Source organism: Aedes aegypti, chromosome 1, assembly GCF_002204515.2.
Source record: "Aedes aegypti strain LVP_AGWG chromosome 1, AaegL5.0 Primary Assembly, whole genome shotgun sequence".
Classification (NCBI taxonomy): domain Eukaryota; kingdom Metazoa; phylum Arthropoda; class Insecta; order Diptera; family Culicidae; genus Aedes; species Aedes aegypti.
The window spans coordinates 164,858,059-164,878,645 of NC_035107.1; the positions used below are offsets into that span (position 1 = coordinate 164,858,059).

Here is a 20,587-nt window from a genome sequence, read left to right on the forward strand (position 1 = left end):
CTGTTACTCAAAATACCAAAATTACAGTGTTAATGTTCCTTCACTTATTGGTGATGATGACCTACGATTACTGTTGATTATGCACCAAAAGAAAAGATTATTGTGCTTGAACCGTGGATTTTCTGATCCTCAAGCCTAAACCTTACAATCAACTCTGCTTTGGGTCGATGAAGATGGGTTATAAGGGTTCAAAGATATGACGTCTAAATCATGGGTAACTGTGGTTTTCATAGAGTGCAGTCGTGTTGTCAACCCTATGAGATTTTAGAGTATAGAGTGATACACTTTCAATTATTTCACAGTGAAAATCAATTCCCACATGAAAATGATGTATGAATGATATGTTCGTAACACTCAGATTAAATTGATAGTTGAATTGGATACAAAATATAATAAGATTTTTATCGGAATTCATATGTCAAACTGGAAAAAAATATAGCTTTTTTGAGATTTTTTGACTAAATACGTTAAAAGCATAATGAAAACGTGGTCAAAACATCCTAGTGTCTTCGGCAAAGTGATAGACAATTGTGTTAACAAAAGGCTAGTGGTACTTTCGAATCATTTTCAATTATATTTTTTGGGTTTCAGTTACGTATTTCAGCGAAAAAGTTGAAAATATCACAAAATCGATTTGATACACTTCTAAATCTTTACCAAATTGGCTCATTTTTGGACAGATAACTTGTTTCGATAAACAAGTTCGGAATTTGATGTGGCACAGAGAGTCGAAGAACTTTTTTCAAAAAGTGAACAGGTCTAATGTTTATACATGAGTGATCAACTTCTCCCCAGTAATCAACTACACCCCGAATTGCGGTACTTACCAAAAAGTTTTGCTATGGGCTCGTCGGTGTTGATATCGGTAAAAGCTTCAAAATATTTTCAAATATTCATTTTAATTAACTCATTCTGCCAAACGGATACTATACCAAAAGGTCAATATGCCAAACGACCATTATACCAAACGAATTTATGCCAAACGGGGATACAATCATCTTCGAAACCAGATGATCATTGATCAATACCCGAGCAGAAGAAAATAACTTCTGAATACCAAACGAAGGTATTGCAATTTCCAATACTTAGAACCTGAATGAGGTATGAATGAGCCTTACATAAGAGGTATGTAAAATACCTCAAATAATATCTCAAGCATATTCTTCAAACACCAAACTGATAATTAGATCAGGTATTGTAAAACCTCAATAATACATGATGAATTTTCGTATAAGAGTGAAATTCTTCAATAGTAGTTCAATACCTCCAGCAGACCTCAACAGCTGTCGAATACCTCAATGAAGTATTTTTAATTGTTCTAAAAAAAATTTCCAATACAATTATAATACCAAAATGTGGTATTGACAACTGAACAATACCTAATTATGGTATGATACCAGAATATGGTATACATAGATTATTGCGAGTTATTTGTTCCTCCTCGGGTATCAACGCAGATGCTTAAAAAGAAGAGTTTTCTGAAAACTTGTGAAAAAATGTACAAAAATATTAAGAAACAAAAAAGTTATAGCAATTTGAATATTGTTTATGGTAAAAAATTAAGCTGCTAGAGCTGTGATTCTTGCTTCTTCGACAGGTTGTTTGATTTGTTCGACAATCGTCAGTAATATCTGAAAAAGAGTACTATTCAGCCTATTTAAAAAAAAGCAATAGCAAATATTTTTTTAAGGCAAACTAGAGTACATGCACTCTAAAAAGAGTACGTCTCTGGTTACCCTATCTGCAAATTAATTATTTCCTGGTAATTTTACTCATTTACAGCGATATGGAAAAAAGAATAAAAGGAAATATGAACGACAGGGCACAGTTATTGTCCCAAAGGCGAATGAAACATTTTTTACGCAAAAGGAAAAGCTGCTTCGATTTTCCCATCACGGATGTAAAAACGTGTTCCCCTTTCACCCCTCGAGATTTATTCATCAGAGTGAATGCTTCTGTCATCATGTATGGAAATATAGTCATCAACATAAAAAAGGATGAAAAAGTGAAGGAAAATATCGGCAAATGAAATGAAAAGGCTATTCAATAGAATGATTTGTTCGCTTTCTTCGACTTATCCTTTTGTTGTTGCTCTTTTTTCCAGTTTCGTTTCTCAGCACGGGCACATCCACCAAAGCCTCCATGACAGTCAGTGCTCCAGTGTATTCGAAGAAATAAAGATATTTGAGGAATCTGGATGACGACGTTGGACGAACGGGCAGGAAATATATGTATTCCGATTTATGTTTATAGATTCTTCGGTTTCAGCTGGCATCGTGGGAGGTCAAAGGAATTGTAGTTCGTCTCCTCTGGCACTTTGGATACCCTTCCATATGCGGATATTTGTTGGTTTACGATTGTCATAACAAATAAACGTTGGGAAAAAAGTTCGCTGCCTTTACATTGTGAGTATGATGGTAGATGAATGCGCGGGAGACATACAGAAAAGGGAATCATGAGGGGACCTTTTCGATTTAAATGAATTTATAGGAGGAGATCCCTCAGTACCAGAGAGCACATTTTCCAAAAACTGAGAAATCGTAAGTCAATCAAAATGATTTAATACAGGTATATTCTCTAATTGCCTAAAATATGTACCTGCTCCAAATTTGCATGTTTTTGCAAACTCATAAATGCTAGGAAATATATTTCAGTTAAATAAATAATTCTATCAAATACATATGAACACTATAAATTTATACGCACAAGCAAGAACACACAATTTTATTATATTAATACAATTTTCACCATATTTATAGAATCGTCAGATGTTTCCCAGAGTTGCGCTTCGTTCTGCCAGGCAGTGCTTCTAAAATGCCCGAGCAATCGTGAGTGTTTTGTTTCCTTCGGGTTGCGCGTCGCTTTGCCGGGCAGTGTGTCGAGAAAGCCCGAGCAAAAGTTTTTCTGTTTTTCCTCTCCGGTTGTGCGTTTTTCTTCGCCAAGTAGTGTGGTTTTCGATTTCGGAGAGCGATTTTTCCCATGAAAAGCAAAACTGTTGTGATTTCTTCTTCATTTGGTATGTATGCGTTTAGTGAAGCTGAAAGTGGATTGTTTCTGCTCAGTCAAAGATTAAGGATCAATTGGTGGACTCGTTTCATGCTTTTATTTCAAATCTGTAAAATATGTTTGACTGCACATTTAATCGTTACAACCCCCACCAATGTTATTATGATTTTTCAACAAGCTTTGATTGGTTCGTCACTATGAGTGTCAGCATAAAATCCTATTTATAAATTATTTATGTTTCAAATACCTTCCTTAGCCGAGTGGTTAGAGTCCGCGGCTACAAAGCAAAGCCATGCTGAAGGTGTCTGGGTTCGATTCCCGGTCGGTCCAGGATCTTTTCATAAAGGAAATTTCCTTGACTTCCCAGGGCATAGAGTATCATCGTACTTGCCACACGATATACGAATGCGAAAATGGCAACTTTGGCAAAGAAAGCTCTCAGTTAATAACTGTGGAAGTGCTCATAAGAACACTATACTGAGAAGCATGCTCTGTCCCAGTAGGGACGTTAATGCCAAGAAGAAGAATGTTTCAAATATTCTTTCAAAACATTATTTCTGAAAGTAAAAACAATCTTTGAATATGCAAAACGTTCTCTTTATACAACAAACTTTAAATGGTTCGCACTATAAGTGTCGGCATGATAGTGATCTGTAATAGTCCAGCCAATAGATTTTTTTTATTTTATATGAGTTAAATATGATTACTAGACCTATTCATTAGTCTGGAAATTTTCCAGTCAACCAATTCTTTGATTTTTTTTTGTCAAAATAAACAGTTATGTCCCAACCTGCCAAACATCATTGTACAAGTTCTTCCACAGCATAGTTCCCACGCCAGAGTTAGCGCCAAGCAAAACAACAACAACGGACATCCGATCCTGTACGTGACAATTGGATGGGAGACATCGCGCGCCAGCGATTCCCAGCTGACCTCAGCATCACAAACGTGACGATCGCATGGGAAACATCTCGCCGTCATCGATGGTTCCCAGCTGACCGTAGGGCTAGGTAGGTTACTAGTTTACTAGTTAGGGAAGATCAGGCAGTGTTAGTTTAGAGCTAGGACAGTGAGGTTCTCTAAAAAGTGTGTTTGACTTGTAATTTAAAAATATTATATGTGAATAAAGGTGATTATGGAAGTTAGTTCCTTTTTTTTAGAAAGTGATGAACCCACTTCCATAAGTGGCGCAGTCGAAAAGGCCCACTCTACGTTGAAGAAATAGTGTTATCTGGACCAAAAGACAGTGCAACTAGGAACTTGTGAAAACGTTATTGCGTTCCATCAGTGATTAGTGCGTGAAGTGTTTTTTTGGAGCTCGACCCTGTAGCTGAGGACGCCCGGAACGGAATTCATCGAGAAGACCACACCACCCCTCAACCCGTAGACGGTTTGCGACGTTCTTTGCCAGAAGCATCATTTTCAACGGCTGGATTCATCCACTTGAGAGCGGGAGAATCTAAAAAGGTTAGTGTGAATTTTAATTTATTTTAAATTATTGCATGCCTAAATTTCAACCTCCTATCGGGGCCAAAAACAAAACAGTTGTTCGACCTTTTATTGAAGTGAAAGCTCGAAAATTCGCAAATATGGAGCAAATTAACCTCCAACAATTGTACGATAATATGGTTGCCCTAGAGCAACGACTAAATGCTCTCCAATTGGAAAACAATTTCCTGAGAGACCAAAATGCTGCCCCTGTACGCGAAGTGGCGCAAACAGACATATTTAGGATCCCTGATCCGATTAAAACCATCCCCACTTTTGATGGGAATAAAAAACAATTGAGTGCATGGTTGACGACAGCCGAACGCACATTAGAACTCTTCAGAGCAAGAGTTACCCAGGATGCATTTAGCATCTACGAACAAACAATTATAAACAAAATCGAAGGGAAAGCACGCGACACAATATGTGTTAATGGCAATCCTACAACCTTCGCCGAGGTAGCTGATGTACTTCGAACCATGTATGGCGATAGGAATGATCTTGGGTGGCTATAAATGAGTTTCTCGATCAAGAATGCCTTGCGGACTTCATCAATGGTCTTAATAAGCCATATTTTGGATACGCGCAAGCGTCTAAACCAGCTGATTTAGAAAGCGCATACGCGTTTCTTTGTTAGTTTCAAAACGCGGAGCAAACAAAAAAGCATACACAGGTTCCAAACACACAGAAAACATTTGGAAATTTTAAAAATAATAACAAAACTGAAAGAGTTGAAACAAAATACCAACCCAATTCTTCTCCGAAATTTACGAAACCACAATCGGATAGACAAAAAGTTTCCCCTATGGAGATTGATCCCTCCTTGCGTTCGAACCATAGAAACAAAATAAATAATCATGACACCGTGGAAGATTCTAACGATGATGAAAATGAAGATACTGAAGTAAACAATGAATTTGATTTTGAGGAGGAAGTAAATTTTCAGGTTTCTCAAACCGACAACGATGTGAGGTAAACGCAATAAATGGATTACCATTTATTAGAATAATATTACACAATGGAATCAAAGCAAAGCTTTTGATAGATACTGGTTCAAACAAAAACTTCATTTCACCAGATTTGATTCCCAACTTAAAGAAAATTCCATGCAAACCTATACTAATCTCAAACATCAAGGGTAATCACAGAGCTAATCAGAAATATATGATCGATATTTTTAATACGAAGCAAATGATTCCATTTTATCTTTTTAAATTTCATAAGTTCTTTGATGGAATTCTTGGTTACGAATCAATGACTGAATTGAAAATATCCATAGATTTGTTGAATAAAAAACTTGTTCTGCCTAATAAAACTGTTGATTTTGAAATACGAAAATATGGACCACCGGAAGAAACCATTAACGCTCAGTCTGCAAAATTCATAAAAATTCCTGTATTATTGCCAAACGATGATGTTCTAGTACAGAAGAATCTAAAAATTAATCAGATAATCATTCCATCTGGAGTTTACAAAGCAAAGGACGGATATATTGAAGCTTTGGCAACCAACTTTGGGAATTGTACAACTTTTAAATGGACAAAACCATTAAAAGTCGTTTCATTCAAAAATGACTATGAAATATTCCATACACAAGCTACAATTGGTAAGGAATTGGACACAAAGGAAGAATTAAATCACCTAATTAGAACTTCTCATTTGAACTACGAAGAAAAATCTAAACTATTCAACATTCTGAGCAGGCATCCAAACATCATTCATAGAGAATCTGAAAAACTTACTTGCACAGAATTTGGAACCCATAAAATAAACACTACAGATGAAATTCCTGTACATGCAAAAACATACAGATACCCTCACATTCATAAACCTGAGGTTGATAAACAAATTAACGATATGTTGGCCGATGGCATAATACAACAATCAATTTCTCCATGGATATCGCCAATCTGGGTAGTCCCAAAAAAAGCAGATTCTAGTTGACAGAAAAAATGGCGCATAGTAGTGGACTATAGGAAACTAAATGAAAAAACCATTGATGACAAGTTTCCAATACCAAATATAGAGGACATCCTAGACAAACTGGGGAGAAGCGCGTATTTTACTATTTTAGATCTGAAATCAGGATTTCATCAAATAAAAGTAGATCCTACAGATCGCCAGAAGACAGCTTTCAGTACAGACAAAGGACATTTCGAATTCATTAGAACGCCCTTTGGTCTAAAAAATGCACCTGCAACCTTCCAGCGGGTCATGAATACAATTTTGAAGGAATTAATTGGAAAATGCTGCTTAGTATACTTAGATGATATAATTATTTTTGGAAGCTCATTGCAGCAACACATTGAAAATTTAGACAAAGTCCTTACAAGACTTACTGAAGCAAACTTGAAAATCCAACTGGACAAATGCGAGTTTTTACAAAAACAATGTGAATTCCTTGGTCACATCGTTACACAAACTGGTATAAAACCAAATCCAAACAAAATCGAGAAAATTTCAAACTGGCCAATACCCAAAACAACCAAATAAATAAAAGGATTTCTAGGTCTTTTGGGATATTATCGAAAATTCATTAAGGATTTCGCCAAATTAACAAAACCTCTAACGAAATGTTTAAAAAAAGGAGCCAAGATAATACACGATGATGAGTTCATACAATGCTTCAATGATTGCAAGAAAATGCTTGTGTCAGACCCTATATTAAGGTATCCTTATTTTGAAAATAGATTTATTTTCGAAACAGATGCAAGTGATTTTGCATTAGGAGCAGTCCTTTCGCAAAAATTTGAAGATTCAAAGGAACACCCAATTGCATATGCATCACGCACTCTGAATGGAATGCAATTGGTCCGCAACCGAAAAAGAGCTTGCTGCTATTGTGTGGGCTGTAAAACATTTTAGGCCCTACATTTATGGAACAAAATTTCTTCTGAGAACAGATCACAAAGCTTTGTTATGGCTAAGACAGAAAAAATATTTGAATCGTAAATTGTTAAATATGAAACTTGAGTTAGAAGAATACGAGTTCGACATAACATATAAAAAAGGAACATTGAATAGAAATGCAGACGCTCTGTCTAGACTAGAAACAGACCAACAAACTTTAGTTGCAATGCATGAGACTGGCGATGATTCTATAACACAACATTCGGCAGATACCGACGATGGTGATTTTATTCTGAGTACGGAAAGACCCTTGAATGAATTTAAAAATAAAATTCTTCTTGAACAATCAACTGAAAATACCATTGAAACTTTAACAATATTTCCACATTATACGAGAGTTGTAATAAAGAAACCAGTTTTCAGTCCTGCTATTCTCATCAATATACTGAAAGACTACGCTAGTCCAAACTGTACAACAGGAATATTTCGCAAAACCGAAATTCTGCGAAACTTGCAAATAATCTACAAAAATTATTTTTCCAGAGCTAAAACACTCAAAATATTCTGGACAGAAAAATTGTTAACCGACGTTATTGAAGAAAATGAACAAGATCAAATTATTCAAGCGCGGCATAACTACAATCATAGAGGAATAGTAGAAACTTATAAACACATTAAAACCGAATTCTTTTTTCCAAAAATGAAATCTAAAATCACTCGTTTCGTAAATGTGTGCAAGTTATGCCAAAAAAGTAAATACGAGCGACACCCGTATAAAATTAAATTCAAACTTACTCAAATGCCATCAAAACCACTAGAAATTGTTCATTTAGACATATTTATAATTCGAAATAAATTATATTTGACATTTTGCGATAAATTCTCAAGGTTAGCAACTGCTATACCTATTCGAACACGAAATACTATCCATATCATTCAAGCATTCGCCAAGTTCATAACAATGCTTGGTAAACCAAATATTCTTGTAATGGATTCAGAAGCCTCGTTTATTTCGTCTGCAATGAGAGAATTTTTAGAGGAACATCAAATTGAATATCACTTCACCAGTGTAGGTCAATCGTCATCCAATGGTATCGTAGAAATTGTTCATCGAACCTTGCGAGAATTACATAATATATTATCAAACAAGAATTCCACCAAGAATCTCTCTGAATCTACAAAAATAAATTTAGCAGTGGCAATTTATAACGATTCAATTCACTCACAAACAAATTTGACACCAAGAGAATTATTCCATGGAATACGAAATAACTCCACTGTCCCACAGGACCTTGACGAGAGAATTAGACAAAAAGAGAAATTATTCCTGGAATTTAAGGAAAAGCAATTTGAACGTAAACAAAAGGAATTGGAAAAACTGAACCGGAATAGAGAAGACCCTGAAGAATTCGAGGAAAACAGAACTGTTTACCAAAGAAAACGAAATAACTTGAAACATGAAGAAAGATATGCAGAAATTAAGGTTAAAGAAAATAAAGACGTATGTATAATTGATCAAAACTCCAGAAAAATTCATAAATCGAAACTGAAAAGGAAACGTAAAATTACTTAAAAGTGCAAGCATAGTGCATATTGAAATAATAATTAACTGATTTGGAACAAATTCTTCCAAACATTGAACATTATGCTGGCACTTGATTATAAATTGAAATACCTTCTAACATTATTATTTTATTCCACAGATCCGGCCACAATGCGGTGCGTAATCCTCATACTCCCAATCCTATCATCCTACTTTTTCTTTCCAGCAAACGGCAAGCACTTGGAAATTACTGATTTGAAAGACAACCCTGGTATTGTGGCTCTTAAAGTAGGTAAAGCTTTGGTTATACAAGGATACGACTGGTTAGTTCACACAATTAAATTACATGCATTCCATGAAATTTTACAACAGTATGGCATAATGATAAATGAAATAGAAACAAATTTTAATACAAAAGACATTAGGGATCTTTTAAAACTGAAATTTATTCAAACAAACATGACATTTCAGAAACTTAGCTTTCGGAAAAGATCAAAGAGAGCCATCAATATTCTAGGCACATTGGTAAAAACAATAACTGGAAACCTGGATAATAACGACCTAATAACATTAAATCAAAACATTAACTTTTAACAAAATTCAAATAAAAACCTCATTGAGTCAAACAATCAACAAATAAAAATAAACAATCAATTTGAAGACAGAATGAATAACCTGACAAGAGTAATATTTAACGAAAACAAAGAAATAGGTAAACTCACTAATCAGATTAGGGCAAATAACAACATAAAGGTCTCCTGGGAACAAATTCAACATTTCCAGCGATTAATCTTCAACTTGGACGTGGTTCAACGGCATTTGGATGACATCTCGGATTCGATTGTCATGGCTAAAGTGGGCGTTTTATCCAAAAGCATCCTTGAAGCAACAGAAATTGATTACATTATCGGAAAATTGGAAAAGGCTGGAATTTCCATTATCAGCGATGAGCAAGTATACGAATTTTTGAAACCGGCAGCCTTCTACAACGGTTCATGCATTGTGTTTCTCATTAAAATTCCGAAATTCCTACAAGGACCCTACCAACAGATTATGGTGGAAAATATTCCTATCAATGACGAAGTAATACCGATCGATTTCACGCACGCAGTCCTAGGGACGAATGAAACATTTGTTGTAAATGATACTTGCGTAAACATTGAACAGAATATTATGTGCAAGTTACACACAATGAAAAATGTCTCGGACGATATGTGCATTCATCGATTATTAAGAGGGAATCCCAGCAGCTGTCCTTTCAAAAAATACAACATTATTCGAGAAATCAAATCAATTGGAAGCGGAAAAATCCTCATTAAAAATTCACATCCAACTGTGCAACTGAAAAACAGTTGTGGTTTTGGCCCAAAAAACCTAACTGGATCACTACTTATCACTTTTAGGAACTGTTCCATCCAAGTGGACAATAAATCATTTGAAAACACCCAATTCGAATACAGCAACACTTTGGAGATTCTCCCACTGCAATCAACCTTGATCAACAAGTCAAAAACTATTACAACAGAAACACAAACCTTGCAAGAACTACACATAAACAACAGAAAACGAATTGAATTTTTGGAAACAACCAATAGTCATGTTTCATACGGAGGCACTTTCACAATGGTCATCTTTCTAATAATATTTCTTTACCTTTTCAAAGAAATAAGGACAATCTGGACGAAAATTGTAATCAAAGCATCTACACCTACAACTTCCAACATCGAGTTGAACCGGGGCGGTTCAAGCTAGGAAGGGGGGAGTTATGTCCTAACCTGCCAAACATCATTGTACAAGTTCTTCCACAGCATAGTTCCCACGCCAGAGTTAGCGCCAGGCAAAACAACAACAACGGACATCCGATCCTGTACGTGACAATTGGATGGGAGACATCGCGCGCCAGCGATTCCCAGCTGACCTCAGCATCACAAACGTGACGATCGCATGGGATCCGGCTATTCGGCCTCAATGGAAGTTGATCCTCAATATCAGCTTCTATATTCGAATAGCCTAGATAGCCGTGTAGTGTCGGTAGCCGATTGCAACAAGGCTAGAAATAACACTACGGATTGCCTGTTCCGGTGGTATAAGTCCATCATACAGGTGGCCCCTAATTCATGGTGTCATGCGGCTAAAAGCATACCGTGCCTAGGAATGAATGGTTAGGGGGGTCAGGTTTCTAACCGTGAACGGTGCCTGTGGAGTACCAGGGCACCCTCCACAGTATTATGCCCTTACTGTGCTACCCGGAGCAATGGCGCAGTTGACCTTGTACTTCTCCGAAATAATCGGCTACTCATATTTAGCCTCAAATCAGAGGCTTGATACGAGTGGGAGCATGTTAATGTAATATGAATCGAATCAAAATTATCCAGATGAACCTTCATCATGCAAAGGGCGCATCAGCAGTGCTCAGCAGACGGTTCACCAAGGAAAATATCAATGTGGGACTAATTCAAGAGCCCTGGGTAAATAATGGAAGGGTACTTGGTTGCCCTTCGAGCAGTTGTAGAGTTTTGTACGACGAAACTCAGTCCAAACCACGGACGGCTATTCTTGTAAATAGGGACACAAAATTTGTCCCAATCACAGAATTTATCCGTAGAGACATTGTTGCGATCAAAGTAGAGGTGCCAACTATCCGTGGGAAAACGGAGGTATGTATTGCTTCTGCTTACTTTCCTGGAGATGTTGAAGATGTGCCTCCATGCTCTGTCGTTCATTTTGTCAACTACTGTAAGAAAATTAATGCCCAATTTATAATAGGGTGCGATGCAAATGCCCATCATACAATTTGGAGCAGCACCGATATTAATAAAAGAGGAGAAGATCTTTTAAACTACATGTCGTCTAACAACATAGACATATGTAATAGAGGTGATTCTCCTACTTTTGTAAACTCTATCCGACAAGAGGTTCTTGATCTCACGATCTGTAGCGACTTGTTATCGGAGAAGATTGTGAACTGGCATGTTTCTGATGAAGAATCATTGTCAGATCATAAACAAATCCGGTTCGATTTTAAAGCTGGATCAGAAATAACAGAAAGCTATAGAAACCCGAAGAAAACCAATTGGGATCTCTATCGTTTTCATTTAACGAATAAGAATTCGTATAACGGTGAACAGTTCACGACTGTTTCACAACTGGAAAATGCCTCTGATGGGATCATTGACCAAATGGTCTCATCTTATCATGCTAGCTGTCCTATTCAACAAAGGTCATCTAACAGGGATGTGCCTTGGTGGAATGACAAGCTGGCAGGATTGAGGAAGAAATCCAGGCGGTTGTTCAATAGAGCAAAGATCACTTTAGATTGGGTTGAATACAAAAAAGCCCTAACAGAATACAACAGGGAACTAAGGCACGCCAAACGTAAGGACTGAAGACGGGTATGTGAAACCATCAACAACGCTCCTGCAGCTGCAAGGCTGCACAAAGTCCTTTCAAAAGACCATTCAAATGGTCTAGGTTGCCTTAAAAAAGAAGACGGCAGTTATACTGTTGACTCTTCTGAAACACTGGAAGTAATGATGAGAACTCATTTCCCTGAATCGATCCCATATTCGGACGAAGAACAGGTCTCAGATGAGGCAAGACATGTATGGTCGATAAATGCCTATCAGAAAGCTTGTGAAATCTTCACGCCTTCGAGGGTCGAATGGGCATTGAGTTCTTTTCAGCCTTTCAAATCTGCCGGGAAAGATGATATTTTCCCAGGCTTACTGCAACAAGGAAAAGAGACGCTTTGTCCGCTCTTAACCGAAATATTCAAAGCAAGTGTTGCACTTTCATATATTCCAAAAGCGTGGCAAAAGGTTCGAGTTGTCTTCATTCCAAAAGCTGGAAGAAAGGATAAAACAACTCCCAAAGCCTTTAGACCTATAAGCCTTTCCTCTGTTCTTTTAAAGACAATGGAAAAAATAATTGATGACTTCATCAAGTCAACAAGTTTAATAGAAATGCCTCTTTGTAAATACCAATTTGCGTATCAATCAGGTAAATCTACCATTACGGCGCTGCAGTCGCTGGTAAATAAAATCGAGAAATCTCTTGAAGCCAAAGAAATAGCCGTGGTTGCTTTTCTCGATATTGAAGGAGCATTCGATAATGCATCATATAGCTCTATGAGTTCAGCCATGGAAGCAAGGGGCTTGGATAAAAGTGTTATCGAATGGGTTATGACCATGCTCAAGGGTCGCACAATTTCTGCTGATCTAGGAGGTGCGCAAATATCTATAAGATCTACGAAGGGATGTCCTCAAGGAGGAGTGTTATCGCCCTTACTGTGGTCTCTTGTAGTAGACGAACTCCTTAGAAATTTAATAGATCAAGGTTTTGAGGTAATTGGATATGCCGACGATGTGGCCATCTTAGTTCGTGGAAAGTTTGATAACACGATTTCCGATCGGTTGCAAACTGCGTTAAACATTACTCTCAAATGGTGTAGGAAAGAGGGGTTAAACGTAAACCCTTCAAAAACTACTATCGTGCCTTTTACCAGAAGGAAAAAGGTAAAGCTTATACAGCCTTCTTTGAATGGATTTCACATTCAATTTTCGGAAGAAGTTAAACACCTTGGTGTTACTTTGGATAAGAAATTGAACTGGAACTCTCATCTGAGCAAGGTCATAAGTAAGGGTACTAATGCCCTATGGGTCTGCAATAAAGCCCTAGGAAAAACTTGGGGACTGCGACCTAATATGGTAAACTGGATTTATTCAGCAATAGTCCTACCAAAAATTAGTTATGCTTCACTGGTATGGTGGCCCAAGACAAATGAGGTAACCGCTCAGAAGAAGCTGGCTAAGTTGCAGAGACTTGCTTGTATATCAATGACAGGGGCAATGAAAAGTACACCATCGGTTGCCTTGGATGCCCTTCTTAATATACTGCTTTTGCATCAATTCATTAAACTGCAAGCTGCAAAAAATGCCTTGCAGTTTATTCGTTATAATAAGATACTAGATGGTGATTTGATTGGTCACATGAAAATCATCAAGGAATTCAATTTGAATTCAGATAACAAAACAATAGAAGATTGGATGACAACGAAGACCAACTATGATGTTCCCTTTAAAGTGGTTAAACCAAGCCGCTATACTTGGGATTCTGTTGGGCCAAGTTTACGTGCAGGTTCTATTGTGTTTTATACCGACGGGTCAAAGATGGGCGACAATACCGGAGCTGGAGTTTTCGGCCCTGGTATCAGCAAGGTAATCGCTATGGGGCGCAGTCCCACTGTGTTCCAAGCTGAAATACAAGCCATCATTGACTGTACAAATGTTTGTCTCAAAAGAAACTATAGGTTTGCAAAGATCTGTATTTTCTCAGACAGTCAAGCAGCTTTGAATGCACTAAAGGCATTCACATGTAGATCAAAGTTAGTGTGGGAATGCATTCTTTCTTTGAAGCAATTGGCCAGTAGGAACGAAGTTACATTGTACTGGGTGCCCGGCCATTGTGGAATTGAGGGGAATGAAATCGCCGACAATCTAGCAAGACAGGGTGCAGCTTCGAGCTTTGTCGGCCCTGAACCGTTCTGTGGTATTCCTGAGTGCACTCTCAGGATGAAACTGAAAAATTGGGAAATGTCCATGGTAGAATCCAATTGGAACGCCACGGATACATCTAAGCAAGCGAAAAGATTCATAAAACCCAGTCTAGCTAAAGCCCGGGCTATACTGAATCTTAATAAAGGAAATCTTAGGGTAATAACTGGCCTGATGACCGGTCACTGCCCAAGTAGGTATCATCTTAAAAATATAGGAAAAATACAATCCTCTGAGTGTCGTTTTTGTCAAGTTGAAAACGAAACTGCTGAGCATTTACTCTGCAACTGCGGAGCATTGCTTAATCAAAGAACGTTAACATTTGGAAAAGGGTTATTAGAGCCCTTGGAAATTTGGCAAGGTAGTCCTAATAGGGTAATAGACTTTATAAAACGAGTTGTGCCCAGTTGGGACAGTGTGACACATCAACCAATGTCTATCACATCTCAATTGTGAAAGGATATTTGATAAGCACCAAATAAAATATGGGTCATACCACAATATTCCTAAATAATGGAAGCAGTGGTTAAAAGGCTCTACAGATGAGGGAAAAAAAAAATCGCATGGGAAACATCTCGCCGTCATCGATGGTTCCCAGCTGACCGTAGGGCTAGGTAGGTTACTAGTTTACTAGTTAGGGAAGATCAGGCAGTGTTAGTTTAGAGCTAGGACAGTGAGGTTCTCTAAAAAGTGTGTTTGACTTGTAATTTAAAAATATTATATGTGAATAAAGGTGATCATGGAAGTTAGTGCCTTTTTTTTAGAAAGTGATGAACCCACTTCCATAAGTGAACATCTGGTCAAAATTTCAATCATTTTGGAGATTATTTAGGTGTGCTTCAAATCAATTATGTATTTCTTAGCTAATTTCAAGCTTTAAAAATTCATAACTATCGAACGCAACACCAAAAATGATCAAAAATACCTCTACATAGTAGTTAATTCAATTCTACGAACTTTTGTCGAACACACTTTTATGATTGGAGCAAGTTTTAACATAGTTTGGTTGAGATTTGTGCTTCGAGGTTCTTGAAAATCACTAATTTTAGGGAGTGTTCTCTCTGAAAAACACACCTGTATGAAAATTTCGGATTTTTTTATTTCCTGAGCATGATGACTATACATATCTTAAACTCAATCCCGATTTTAGTTACAATTTATCTTACGACAATAAATTATAAAAAGTAGAAAATTAGGAAGCACTTTTATAAATCCGCTGTAGGTGGCGGGTGTAAAAAATGAACACGTTAGCACTGCTTTTTCTCAGTCGATGATGATGATTGTTTTCAAATCGTTCTGAATCGTCAATGAAATGCGATTCAAACATTTGAAATCATCCATTATTTTCTGCAAAGAAACTGTTTCATAGGATGTATTTAACCAGCTTCGCAATAAAATAAAAAAGTGAAATATTAACAACAAACAATTTTTATATTCTACCTACGTGTAACGACAAATAAGGATTTCTTGAAAATTGTTACGAGTGGCTCATGGTCTGTTTTAATATCGCTGTCGTGTTTTCCGCAGATATACTGATCATGCTTTGTGCAAGCATAAACCACTCAATTGCTCTTGATGATGCATCCGTTTGAATTTTTAAGGGCTTGTTAAAATCGTAGAAACTTAGTAGTATGTCCGAGCTGATTAATTTCTTCATGTTCTCAAAATTACCTGTTCTGTTACAGAATTGCCAAATGTTGTTACAAACGTGTTTAATTTACTACTTCTCTCGCCTAGTCAAATTCCATAATTCTTTCTTCGCATCAAGACACCTGCAAACTTTTAGTTGATGGATCTAAAGTCAAATATCTTTTAGTTTCAGAGTTTAATATTTACTATCTAACAATGCCTTATTTAAGTCCACGGGATCAATGCAAAGTCTCATTCTGTATATCGAGTGAGGTCACACAAGTTTACTAAGGGGACAAAACTCAGCTTGCTTCTATTTGAGATCAGCTCGTCTCAACTCGTCGAACAAGCGTCAAAAAGTGTGTTAACGACAAAATTCTACTCTCAACGATTATTGGAATGAACGTAAAATTTAGTTTTAGTACTATTTACATTCGACCAAATGTCCTTTCGACGACATTCCAGTTCGACCAAATGTCACAAGCTTTCCATTGCAGTAAAACATGTTCGACCAAATGATCATTCGACGAAATGTCCGTTCGACCAAACGTACTTTCAACTAAATGTCTAATCTGGCTTAGTCTGTTGAATAACTCTGTTAAAGATATGGACCTTCTCTGTCGTAAAGTTAACAGGATATTCCATGTTGGGACAAATTACGTAAAATGCCATTAGTTACGATTCTCCATTTACGCATTTTCCGTTTATCAATGACCGTCTTATATCGGGGGATAGCTATACTTATCAGTTTCAGATAACAAACGCCATAGCATACATACTTAAAATAGTGGTATTAACTACTACGTACAACAACCGTTATCTTCTCACAAACAAAAGGAAAAATGCGATCTCCAAGAAATTGAATGCCTACTAAAAGTAAATTTTAAATGAAAAATAAAACTCTTATGGCCCTTTAAAACAGCGTTAATACCAAAGTTTGACTACCAGGAAAGAAGGGAGACAAAACTATACATCACACTGCATAGCACAATTTAATTAAATTTATTTCACTTCGCCATTTCTCTGCTTCCGTTTGCCTTGCTTATTGCAGTCGACGATGAATATTAGAGTGACTCGCGACAATGGACCGGGACATTTCTGAAACAGTTTCTAGGATCAACCCGCCTCGTTCGCCTCGTGTCGCGGTCCTAAGAAGATGAGATATTTCTGCTCCGATGACTTTGCTGCATTGTTTATGGCTGCTAAATAACTTTCATTTCGTGTTTCGTTTCGAGCGAAGGATTCCTGGTCACAAGAAACAACTCTTAAATGCACTTCCAGGAGAAGTCCTTGTGCATTCTTTTATCAGATCAATGGAAAGGGAAAATAAAAATGTGATCCTTTTCGATAATTTTTGGGCATCCTCATCTATGAAGATAGCGTTGATTATGGGAGTTGTGGAGGTTTAAAAATGTATTTCGCTCCACACTGCTGCAGTGAGCTTATTTGATTGTAGTAAGTTGGTAAGTATGAGTTTACAAGTCAAAATAGCGTTGTCAGTTCCGCGAAAGTTTTGAAAACAGTCTTCGAAAGATACTCTATATGTACAGTCAGGATTTCAAAAACGTGGATTCATCTACCACCGAACCATATAACACGGAGTCAATCGCAAATCACATAGAATCGTCCCACAGTTAGGTTTACCAAATGGTGCCACACGGTAGACACGCTGTCCCTTGCAGCTTGTCATTATTTTGGGTGTTCTGAATTGTTGACATTCTTGGTATGATTTTATGCTTTGTAGAAAAGAACAAACATTGGGCGTCTATTTTTTTTACGTAATGTACGTAATGTATCTCAAAAAAAAAAAAAATAAAAAAAAATCACAAACACGTCATAATTTATTAAAGGACACTATCGCAAAACATATAGCCGGCAGTGTGCTGTCCATGTTATAAAAATAATGTTTTGAATGCCGCTTATGTTGAATTTGTCAAAAATAATTATAAAAACGTAGTATGCTTATTCAGAACATGTTTGTAGAAAGTATATAACGTATGTTCAATAAAAAATAAGATTTTTTTCAATCATTAAGTGAAAAACATGCTTTGAACGAATATTTTCTTTTTAAATAAAAACAATGAAGTTTTGAAGGTTTGAAGTTTTCATGTACACGACGAAAAACGTGTCAAATGTACAAAATGTAATTAGAACTGCAAAAACAAACCATGTGTTCCGGTGGTCCTTCGGTCAGGAAATTTAGTACGTAGTTCGACGAGATTGCATCGCGGCCGATCGATAATGGTAGAAAGGCCGTTGCTCAGTTTATTTAATTGTCAAATTCTAGGCAATTCCTAGAACCGTGTTTTCAGAAGGTTTTGATGCACGTGTTTTATTTTCGCAGGGGCCCATGCTCTTCAGCAAGACCAAGCTGATGGTCGTGGGTTCAGTTCCCGACGGTCGAGGATCTTGCTTGATGCAAATTTTTATGGCATATACTGCCGTGAATCGCAAGTCAGTCCCAACTGTAAAAATTAGGCGAAAGTCTGTAGTGGGACTGATATGCGATTACTTTTCATTATGGGACAATTTGACTTGCTGTTTTTTTCCTATTTTTCCGAACAAATCATATTATTTCATTAGTGGTGCTGAGAGAGCATTGGAAGAGATGTTGAAAACTGAACTCAACTCAATTTTGACGAAAATGCAGATGGGACTAACTTGCGATTCATGGCAGTATATCTAGTATCTTTGTAACCACCAAGCTATATGCACATGCAAAAATGATCAATTCTCGATTACTTTTTCAAATCGACGTAAGTAGCTTTCATACGGTTTTGAGAAAATTAATTAAGAAGAATCACAACCTTTCTTCTAAAACTGTTTTAAAATGAATCCCCTTTTTAACATTTTTTTACCGTGTACATTGCTTAAATTTTGCATGCAATCAACTCGCGTTAAAACTCAATGTAGTTCCTATCACTTCCCACAAAAATTGTATGACAAAATGATAAGCCGTTTCAATCAGTTACTTACGACGTTTTTGTGCTAGTGTAAAATAGACTGAAGTAGTGTTTTGTTTTGATTCGTGGTTAAGTCACTTTGTCTCCCATACAACGGAGCGGCGAAAGTAGCGGTTAGGTTGCGAAAGTGGAGAATCTTACTTGCGTCGTTTTATAAATCCGGAAATTAAACGTTCCAAAAGTGAAAAATCGAGTTGGTTTAGAGCGGAACGTATAGAATTTCGTCTGCGAAACTCGTAGGATTGATAAAGTAAGTTTGTTAACTTTTCTGACTTGAGTCTGTTTGAATAAGTCTTCGAGAATTGGCGAAGAAAGCTCACAGTTGATGAATGTGGAAGTGCTCGTAAGAACACTAAGGCTGGAAGCGGGCTGTGTTCCAGTAGGGACGCTAAGATAGAGAGAAGGTAAACATGTATTTGGGTACTTTCATGCTTCACTTTTTCAGGGGTGGTTTTTCTCGGCCAAAATGTTTGAAATTTTGCAATAAGAAGCACTTATGGTGAGCAAATATGAGCTCAGTAGCTTAAGGCTCAAGAATTCATCATTCCAATTCATCACAAGATTCCTAAATTCAATATTTTCCTGGTTGTTTTTGACAAGGGCCTCTAAATCAAACTCAACTTTATTGGAAGTATTTTGAAGTTGGCCAAATAATAATATACTAGGATAGTTTTTTATGGATCTATTAAAAGTGTTATTATAGAAAAACTCTACATTCGGTAACAAAATATCCCATCTTTTATCAGTATCATGTAAGTTTTGCTAACATTGGTGTAAGTGTCTTATTCATTCATTCATTCGAAAGTGTCAAATACTTACAAATCTGTGACTCCTAGTCAACTTCTCTAACGTCATTACAACCGTAAATTTGAATTGTGAAACTCAATTCAAATTTAAGAAATTTAGGATTCATTGAGTATAAGAGTATGGAATGCATGGAAGCTAACCTAAAATGTTTGTATGAGTATAATTTAGTGTAATTTATTTTTTGTGTATTATTTTTAACATTTGACTCACGATATAATTGAAGCTCATTCGCAACACACAATTTACGTATAGCGCAGGGAAATAATTCGAGTATAAACCCCTAAACTCAAAAGCTGACGATTAAAATTGTTAGCATTTCTCTCGCCGTTCACACTATATGATTTTCAGTAACAATCTCATCGTTTTGTTTTCTTTTGTACTTCGGTACCTACTTCATCAGAGCAAAAAAGATGACAAGCTGTCCATTCAGCATCCCTGTGGGTATTGCTGCCGCAGCTTCGACGGGTGTAACGCCCCCCGGTACATCCCTTTCTCCGTAATTCTGCTCAGGTCCAGCAGGATTACTTACCGGAAGAACATTGACCACGGCGAGTTTCGCCACAGGACGACGTAGAACACCAACTCAAGTCTGAACATCCGCTTACCGTATTCGACCATCTTTTCCTTGAATAACGTTAATCACCTTACCCCGAGGCCATCGATTCCTCGTTGTCTCCCCCACGATGAACACAACATCTCCTTCTTGAATGGGTTTCACCTCGTCGTGCCATTTGGTTCTCCGAGTCAAG

General features: G+C 37.0%; 1 long non-coding RNA gene across 1 annotated transcript; it reads left to right on the top strand.

Annotated features, from left to right (window-relative positions):
* The first annotated feature begins 4,306 nt into the window (after positions 1-4,306).
* LOC110679064 lies at positions 4,307-10,825 on the top strand. Its single transcript, XR_002502178.1, has 3 exons — positions 4,307-4,473; positions 9,114-9,175; positions 10,551-10,825. It is a non-coding gene; the product is annotated as an uncharacterized LOC110679064 (long non-coding RNA).
* Positions 10,826-20,587: the final 9,762 nt, after the last annotated feature.